Genomic DNA, 10,026 nt, shown 5'->3' with positions numbered 1-10,026 from the left:
CACAGTGGATGAAGAAGGATGAATTGAAAACAAGGATGGCTTGTGAAACAATGGAAGGCGTTTGGAGGAAAGCCAGGAGGCTGCAAACTCTGATTTCAAGGGGAGAGAGCAGGCCAATGAATTTGATTTAAAAAGTAGAAAGAAAAAACTATATAATTATGCATGCTGGGTCCAGAGCACAAGCAAGGTTATGGACACTATCTAAATTGATAAGCATTAATGCTGCACAATTCCAATAATTTGGATGTTGTTAATTCAGGATTTATGATTATGCAGCCAAAAAAAAAATTACCTTATCCTTATCAGTGAAGGCTCTAGCTAGTCCAAACTTTGTTTAAATAAAAATATCTGTAGGAAACTATGAAATAACTTACAATACCTATTGCTTTAGAAGTAACCCATGTAATACAAACAAATACCGTGTTGATTAAGAATTCTTGTCTGTTTCACTTGACAGGACTTTTGCAACTTAAACAAAGCAGTAAAGAAAAAAAGAGGAGCATTTTGGAAGGATACTGGAAAGAAATGGGCAGGTCTGAGTTCCATCAGAACCAGGACATGAAGCAACTAAACTCTGCACTCATTTCCTCTTACCTCTGACTGGCTTTATTTGCTAGGCTACTGGTTGCCACTAATTTACATTTTTCCAACTCTTAAAACCCAAAACCTCTTTCTCTCAAGATCCCCAAATGGAAACATCTTAGGTATGACTATTATTGGCCAGGACTGGATAGCACCCCAACCTCCAGAGCAAATAGTCTGACAAGGCATAGGGACATTGGGATTGGCCAGGTTTGGGTCACGTGATCAGAGCGCTGCAAGGTGCAGGTTTTGGCAGCCCACACAATTGGAAGAAATGAAGAACGGGTTACCAAGGGAAGGGCAGTGCTGGACAGAGGCAAAAACAAAAAAGGCTCTTAGTTACACCTGTTTAAATAAGACCAATGACACAAACATATACCATTTTCCAGAACATGTATCGTTTAATCTTATATTTTTCATGAATTCTAATTGGCCTTCATATAATTTGTTCAAATTGGAGACATTTCAAGATGTTCTTCTTTTATGTGTTTTTTTTTATGAGAGAAAGATTACATTTGTTTTGTTTTGTTTTCTTTTGTCTTGAAGCCAAGAGAAGGGCCCTGAATATAGTCAGAATCACTATAATTCTGCAAACTTTGAAGAATAATAATTGAGATGAATGCAATTTTTCACTAAATCAAAAGGTAATCCTACTATATATCAACCTCTACCATAATGACATCAAAAGTATTTACCTCAAAAGTATGTACCAGTATTTTCAAGTTAATCAACATGTAGGAAAAAATCTGCAACTCAAATGCCATTTTTTTAAATGTAGAATAAAAAAGAAAAGAGAAAAAAACCTGTTTTATGTCTTCTACTATGCCTTGTATGCATTCACTATGTGACAAAAGAAAGCTTCATAGCATGCATTTCTGTCTTTTGCTGATTAGAATAAAACACAAAATACTCCTGCAAGTGAATAACCTAGTGAAAACACCTTTACAAACACCACATCTTAGTTAAAGTGGAATAATCATGATCAAACTAATGAGATCAAAGGAATTGGTTTCATTCCTAAGTGGCTCATAATGAATATTTCCATGTGGCTGCTCCATGATATCAGCTAAGGGCAACAATTCTACACTCAAAGAGAAAAGCCATATGTCAACCATATATGCATGTGGCATGTATTATCTTACACATTTTTATTATCCTCTACAAAAGAGCCTATGTTCATTTTTTAATATAGGCAATTGCATCCTCTAGAGATGAGCACAGCAAATGAAGAATCAAAACATCCTATGTTCCTCATTACAACTGTAAATTGAACATATGCCTTCATACAACTTAGGCAGTGACCCCAGCTGTATAATAACCAACTACAGTGAGGTCTTAACCTCCTAAAGTTTGTTTTTAATTACCTTATACACATCGTAAATGACTAAATAATCTTATAATTTTCTAAATTAGTTATCATTTCTGTGCTCAATTTAAGCTGCTGACAATGCAAATATTCCCAGGTCTTTCAAGGAGCAGTAAATTAAAATCAGTGTTTCATAGGTATTATAAATCAAAAAAAACCTGCCTTTTATGGTTACGGGAGGCATTTGGGTTAGAGGTCTCTTATCAATTCAATTCAACAATAAAAATATTTTAACATCTGGTATTTAACTGCCAGAATTTTCCATACCCGTTGTTTTCAGTGATATGATGAATATTTTCAGACATTAACAATATTTAAGCCAATATCTGTGAAACTGATATAAGAAAAAAACCCGTTTTTTAGGGAGCTTTCCAACTAACAAAAGAAAAACACTGAAAAATGACATTGCAAATAAGTTACAAACAATATCTTATTTATTTCCCTGATAAATTGATAGTAAGTATAAAATGCATTTTATAATGCAAGCTCAACCTCATGCAGGAAACAGAGAAATTTAATAGGATTTTTAAAGTCAGACTGGAGAATTTTTCTCTTCATCCTACCCTAGGAGAAAGTTCTGCACTCCATTCTCTAAAATCTCCTGAGAAATAGTCAAATCACACATTATCAACCACGTTTTCTCTTTTTCCTCATTCTTAATTCTAGGTGATATTAAATAGCTATGTGAAATCTATTTCCTTATTAAACTCAGAAGAAGATAGATTTTATTTAGACCCATACCTGCCTTCAGTTGCTTCCAATGAGTAAAAGACTCCATAGTAATGTTAGTAGAGATTGTTGGAGGCATCTAATATTGAGTACCTCGAACTGTTATTTTCGCTTTTCTGATTTTATTTATTGTTTCATTTCTATTTCTCTCTATGGTTAGAAATATTCCCTAGTGATAAAATTTGTGCTTCCTAATCATGAAATCATTCACTCTCACTTTCGAGAAAAAAGAAAACCAAAACTGAAACATAGGACCTGTTAGGGGTTGTAGTCCAAAAGCCCCCACATCTTAGAATGTAGACTTATTAGGAAATAAGGCCTTGGGGTGTCTGGGTGGCTCAGTCGTTAAGCATCTACCTTCCATTCAGGTCATGATCTCAGGATCCTGGAATCAAGTCCTGGATCAGGCTCCCTGCTCAGCGGAAAGTCTGCTTCTCCTTCTGCCTTTCCCCACTGCTTATGTTCCCTCACTCACTGTGTCTCTGTCAAATAAATAAACAAAATCTTCTTTAAAAATTAAAAAAAAATTGTTTTTAAAAAGGAAATACAGCCTTTGCAGATGTAATTAGTTAAGATCCAGTTAAACCAGAATGGACCCCTAATCTAGCATGACTTGTGTCCTGATAAAAATAGGAAACTCGGACACAGACATGCACAAAGGGAGAATACCATATGAACACAAAGACCGAGACTGGGGTGAGGAATTTGCAAGCCAAGCAACAACAATGATCACCAGCAAACCACCAAAAGCTCTTCACTCACAGCCCTCAGAAGGAACCAACTCTGCTAATACCTTCATTTCAGACTTCTAGCCTTCTGTACAATGAGATCATGAAATTCTGTTGTTTAATGCAGCCAGTTTGTGGTACTTTGTTATGGGAGCCCTGGGAAACTAAGAGAGAGTCTGTAACATAAGACCCACAGAACTCCCAGGAGGATGTCTGACACACCTGGAATCATAATGCTTTCATTTGATACACAGAACTGTTTGGCACCAAGCATCATATCAAACCACCTTAACCAACTCCTAAGCCATGGCAGCACTGCAAAGTCTAATGTATGGTTTTGCTCAATAAATCTTTACTTAACCCATAGATGAAATATCCCCACAATGTCACACTTTTCCCCCAAATTTTGTAGTTTGCTCAATGCCCCAAATATGATAGATTCAAAAAACAACACTTGACCAAAGTCTCAAAATGCTAGTTAGATGAAACTGATGGAAGCCAGAAAACTTAGTGAGTTCACTCTCTAAGTAAACTTAGTGAGGAACAGACATACTTTCGGGAGTTCTGATATTTTTAAATCTTGACCTTCCTTGTTTACTAGAAGAACAACAAAATACCATCAATTTCGGACATACAAATATAAATCTACATATGGTAGCCCCCATTAATTCCTGAGGATTTATGACAATTTTAGGAATTAACATCTCATATGTGAAATATTTATAATTAGACTATAAAAAAGACAGGACTTAAAATAATGGAATTGGCTAATATATTGAAATTTATGCATCTAACGAATATTGCCCACTTCAGAGAACATTAGGAGACCATATTTATATTAATGATATTCTTCATCTTAAAATCAAATGTTCTCAATTCCTACCTCCTTTCAGGGGCATGAGCTGATGCAAGTGACTTTCTGTTCCGTCTCATCCACAGCGGTTTACACCAGAGATAGGTACCTGTGCTCACACTCATTTACAATCCTAGCTTCCATCTTTGTAGATCTAATTTTCCCAGTAGAATTACACAATTAGCTTTTGACTCCAAATATATTACTGAATCAGTTCCTATGATCCCACAGTAGTTCAACCACCCCCCTTCTCCAAAAACCTTAGTAAATCCATCCGGAACCAACAATGTATAAACAAGGAAATGTTTGTGTTAAGTACCCAAAACTACAAGGATCTTTTGTAAATATAGTCGCATTTGCCAAACCGTTTCTCCTAATTTGTTTATTCCTCTTCCTTTGATCATTTACCATCTGAACTTCCATCTTCTTATGTACAACTAGTAATCAAATAAGCAAGAAGTCAGCATCAAAATAGACATCTGCTATGGAAACAAAATGACTCCCAGATAACCCAGTGCTGTCAGTGCTTCATACAACCACAGGAGCATTCAATGTTCAAAGTATCACAGTTTGGTTCCAGGATACAATGTAGCCCCATCACAGGAAAACTTGTTCAAAATCTGTCTCCTCTATCAAATGCAGTAAATCAGCTGACAGGTTGGGCTATCTCATTCTGCTTTTATGCCCTTATTTTAGAAATGACAAGACCGAGGTTCAGTTTCTTTACTAGAGCTCAGTGCGAGGTAACGAATACAGGTCTCCTAACTCCAAAATCACTGTTCCCTCCATTACATGGACACTTGGCCAAGAAAGAAAGAAAGAAATGAAGACCACACCATTTATAGCCCAAAGTTTATATTTTTGTTTCAGTGTACTTCTAAGGATAATGAAGGTGTTTCCTTTACTGACGCATCTCTCTTAATGGAAGTTGTTTGAGAGGAATAGCATACACTTTTGAATCAGAAAGAGATCATTTTTAATTCTAGCTCTTCCACTCTCTGGCAGCGTAAACTTACAAAAGTTATCCCATTTAAGATATAAATGAGTGAAAAAATGTGAATAATAATTCCTAATATTTGGGACAGTGGTAAAGATTGAATATTTGTATCTGCTAACTGTTTTCTGCAACGACTGGCAAGCAATAAGTGCTCAATACAAGTTGACTTTCTGCCCTCTCATTGGTCAATTGTTAATATTTTAGAACTTTTCCTAATGTGCTAAAATAATGACTGGGTCACTTTCAAAATCTCCACATTTCTCAAGAAGATTACTTCGTTACACAGATTTCAGGTTTAATTCATGTATTATTTCTTTCTTCTCCAGAAAACCTTTTTCTGACCACTGACTAGATCATCAATGTATATTAAAATCATGCTTCTCTCGGCACTGTTGATTACTGGGCTGTGGGCCAGCTCATGAGGAGGAACTTTGGTTCTAAAGTATAATTTTCTCCCCTGGGAGCGGGGGGAAATGGGCTTTCTGAGGCATCAGAATGAAGGAGGCACAGAAAATGTAAAAAGAACATATGCATGGACATAGCTTCCTTACTTCAGATATGGCGATGCATCGTCTATGGAAAGCCTGGTTTGATAACGAAGAGGGATTGATGTTCACTTGGAAGAATAAATACCTTGAGCACAAGGGTTTCTAGTCAAATTCTAGATGCTTTAGTATTGCAATGTTTTAGCAGCTTTTCAGCTTTTTGTCGACAGAAAGAAAGCCTCACTTTCCTAGAAAGTAAAAGTGATAACTATCCAACCCACAGTGAATAGTGAGTACAAACAACCCCCCCCACACACACAAAAATTTTTTTCATATCTCCACTGTGTAGCCACCTGCTTTCTGTTATATGTTTCATCCTTTTGCAAGTAAATTGGGAAAAGAGGGAAACTATGCCTATCTATCCTCTGTTTCCAAGCAAACTGGTTAGCTTTTAGAATCCTGCATACTTAATGGGTGGTACACTGCCCAGGTCCCCTTTTCAGGACCTAGGCACTCATTCTCTAGATGCCAAAGGCAAGTTGCATGCTTCCCCTGGTCCCTGCTGTGGCAGCCACATCCAAAGACCACTCAGCGTTAAGTATAAAAGCCTTGGCCCCTTGCTCAGTTGGGAATAAGGGTCATGCCTTATTTGATGGGTCATCCCTGTGGGATCAGCTGAGACATCTGTTGTGATTTCATCTCAGATCAACATTTTCCCCCTCTGCCTAGAGCTATTTACTTCACCTCTCACAGGTGTTCATTCTGAGAGCACACCCCCATAAACTTCCTACATGCAAATCTCCCATCACAGAGTCTATTTCCCTTGGAACTAGTTCTAAGACTTCCTGTTAAGCATAGTTTGTTTTTAAGGTAGGGACTATTTGATAAAACTGTAGCAAAACAACTAGCCCTTCTTCTGAATAATGGTTGTCTCTGTTTTTAACTCAAATAACAAATAAATAGTAAGTCCACTGGAGAAACCTAAGGATACACACAGAATACTTCCTAGGAACAAACTGATGAGGAAAGCAGACATTTTTAGGACTTGCTTGGACAGAGTTAACAGCATAAGTGATTAAGAATGGGTTTGCAGATCTAGTTCCAGGATATGAACTACAGGTCCATGGGCACTACGCTAAGTGCCAACATCATGCAGAGGCAAAATGGCAGTTGTCTAAATATCCTTCCTTTTTTATTTTATGAAAGAACCAGCTGAGAGAACCTATGATAGATGCAGTTCTGCTGTGGACAACCTAAAGGTTAGAAAAGTATACTCAGACATTTTTAAAGGCATATTCCTAAATGTTTCCTTACGGGAACGGGGTGGGGGGGAGAGGATTCAGTATAAAATGAGAGATGTGTAAGTAGATGAATTTTACAGTAAGAGAGTTCATTTCAATTTACCATGAGTCCAGAAAGCAAAGAATACTAGTTTCAAAACTAAGAAGAGTTCCAGAGCAGCCCCTCCAAAAACAGTTTCTAAGTATTTGTATTTTTGTGAAGAAAATCACTGATAACAATTCACTATTATTTTTCCCCCATGTGCTATGTTGAAATTCCATTACGGAGAGCCTCAAACATCATTATCCAGGACAATTCCCTATTATTATGTTGGAAATGGAACTTAATTTTAGGTTTTCAATTCCAAGTCCTAAGTGGGAACTAAATGTCACAGAACAAAATGTCACGCAATGAGATCGGATACTCAAATATGTGACAGTAACCAGATGTTTCCTTAACAATTACCACATAGCAAAACCAGTCAAAGAAATGAGGTACAGTGCTTCTCACAAGTCAGAGGGCTTCCACATTGTTTTGCAGCATGCTGGTATTTGCCAGTTTATATTCTGATGAGCCCACCCTGGATTGCCTCTGAAGAAATACAGAATATAAAATATGGTTATTTATGTGAAAGACTTTTTTAAAGAAATTTTTCAAAGAAGTCTCAAACAGGGCAACCCATAGTATTGACAACAAAATCCAGGTTCTCATTAAAAAAGGAAGTAGACAGAAATAGGTTAATAATCATTCAACTAAAATCCTTATCACCATCATCCCTGCCCTAACACGCTCCCATTAACTGCTTTGCCATTTGTAAGGCATGAAAAGAGGCTAAAAGAAACGGGATTTAGGAGACAGATGTTCAGCTCAAGGATGAAGAAGCACAACTAGAGCAGACCAAAGAACGTGCTGCCCTCCACTCTGGATACTAGTTACGTCCTGATCCCAAGTCTCAGTCCTTGGACTGGCCTCAACATTAACATGAAATTGCAAGTTTCAGGGAGTGAGTGATTGGTTTTAGGACAGATAGCCCTTTAGCCTCTTGATATACAGTTTTAACACTGTGGGAAAGTAGTGGCCAGTAGTGAAAATAAAGATGAAACGCGGAAACATTCTTCAAGCCCAATGGAGATAGATACCTAAATGTCCATGAGACAACAGTAAATATTAGTTTACTGGATTTATTAGTTTAATCGATTTGAGAAAATATTTTAATAACCCAAGTCAGAAATTGGGTAGAGAGAATACACAGCCTTTTTTTTTTTTATTGATCTTATTTATTTATTTGACAGAGATCACAAGCAGGCAGAGAGAAACAGGCAGAGAGAGAGAGAGAGAGAGAGAGAGAGAGAGGAGGAAGCAGGCTCCCCGCTGAGCAGAGAGCCCGATGTGGGGCTCGATCCCAGGACCCTGAGATCATGACCTGAGCCAAAGGCAGCGGCTTAACCCACTGAGCCACCCAGGCGCCCCAATACACAGCCTTTTGATGTAAAAACAAACTTAGATTAAAATAAATCTTAGAGATAGTCATATTGTATAACAATTTTAACCCAAGAAAACATAAAAGCCATTTAATTCACCTTATATATGCAATGTTTCTTTTCTGGAGGCTGTCAAGGATTACATAAACTAGTATATTTGTATTAATATGTATCAGTTCAACACAGGACAAGATGACAGTTTTGGAAGTATTTAAGTTCTAAAACATATCCTTAAACAACTTTTTCAAAAATCTCACTCTTCATTATATCTAAGATATCCCTGGGCAGCTAAAACACAATATAGTATATGTTGGGTGTTGTTTCTGTTTACTTTTTTATTCTGATCCTGTTAGTAAATCTTAAAATATTAAAGAATACAGTGTCCCTCATTGTCTACTTCCACAAAAATCATCTTTGATGAAATTTGCATTTGTCTTCAGCAGCCTTGCTATGCAAAATGCAAGAAGCAGGTGACTCCATCAATTTGGAAAGAAAAAGGCCAAGATCTTTCCATGATTTCTTGGAAATTTTAACACGGTACACTTGTTTTAACTGCTGAATGGCATTCCATTTTATGAAAATAGCATTATTTATTTATTCGTCTATCCTCAAACTGATGCACATATAAGGTTGTTTCTAAATTTTTATAACCACTGATACAGTGAAACATCTCATCCAAGTCCCTTGGTGTCCAAGGTCAAAAGGCCTTTTCAGTGTGTAATTAGAGATGGACTCTAGGGTTTTATCACCTTTGAACTTTCCCACATATTGTCCAGTTGCTCTCCAAAAAAAAAAAACTTTTCATTTTAACATGGTTTATGTTTTCATGTCATTTTTAAAGAGATTCTTCCTCCAACTTAATGTTATAAAGCTTTTCTTACAATTTTTCTAAAAGTTTTGAAGATTTTGCTCATATTTAGATTTTCAATTCATGTGAAATTTGTTTTTTTTTTTTTTACAGTGTAGGATACAGATAAAATTTTATATGGACAGTAATTGGTATCCCTATTTGTTTTTAGGTCCATCCTTGTCATATATATATATATATATATATATATATATATATATGATGACCATATACATTTTTTCATCCAAACCAAAAAGTTCTCAAAATTAAAGGGGGAATTGTTACTAATAATGCTTAGTCAAGCATAAGAAAAACTGTCCAGGCAAGCTGGGACATAAAATCATTCGACTCATAATCCAAATTCAAATGTGTGTGTGGGTCCATTTTTTGACTACGTGGTTTCTCTGCTAAAGTTTATCTATTATTACAGCTGCAACCCACAATTTTAGTGATGATCTTATAATGCCAGATAGTTTCAGGCCAGTTTTAACAAAATGTTAACACATGTCTTACAGTATAAAACAGTACAAAATTCAGATTGAGTGGTGAGCACCCCAGTGGCTCAGTTAGTTAACCATCTGTCTTCAGCTCAGGTCATGATCCCGGGGTCCTGGGATTGAGCCCCACACTGGGCTCCCTGATCAGCGGGGAGTCTGCTTCTCCCTCTCTGCCACTCT

Source organism: Mustela nigripes, chromosome 12 (assembly GCF_022355385.1).
Source record: "Mustela nigripes isolate SB6536 chromosome 12, MUSNIG.SB6536, whole genome shotgun sequence".
Classification (NCBI taxonomy): Eukaryota; Metazoa; Chordata; class Mammalia; order Carnivora; family Mustelidae; genus Mustela; species Mustela nigripes.
Note: the sequence above shows the minus strand (reverse complement) of the source record.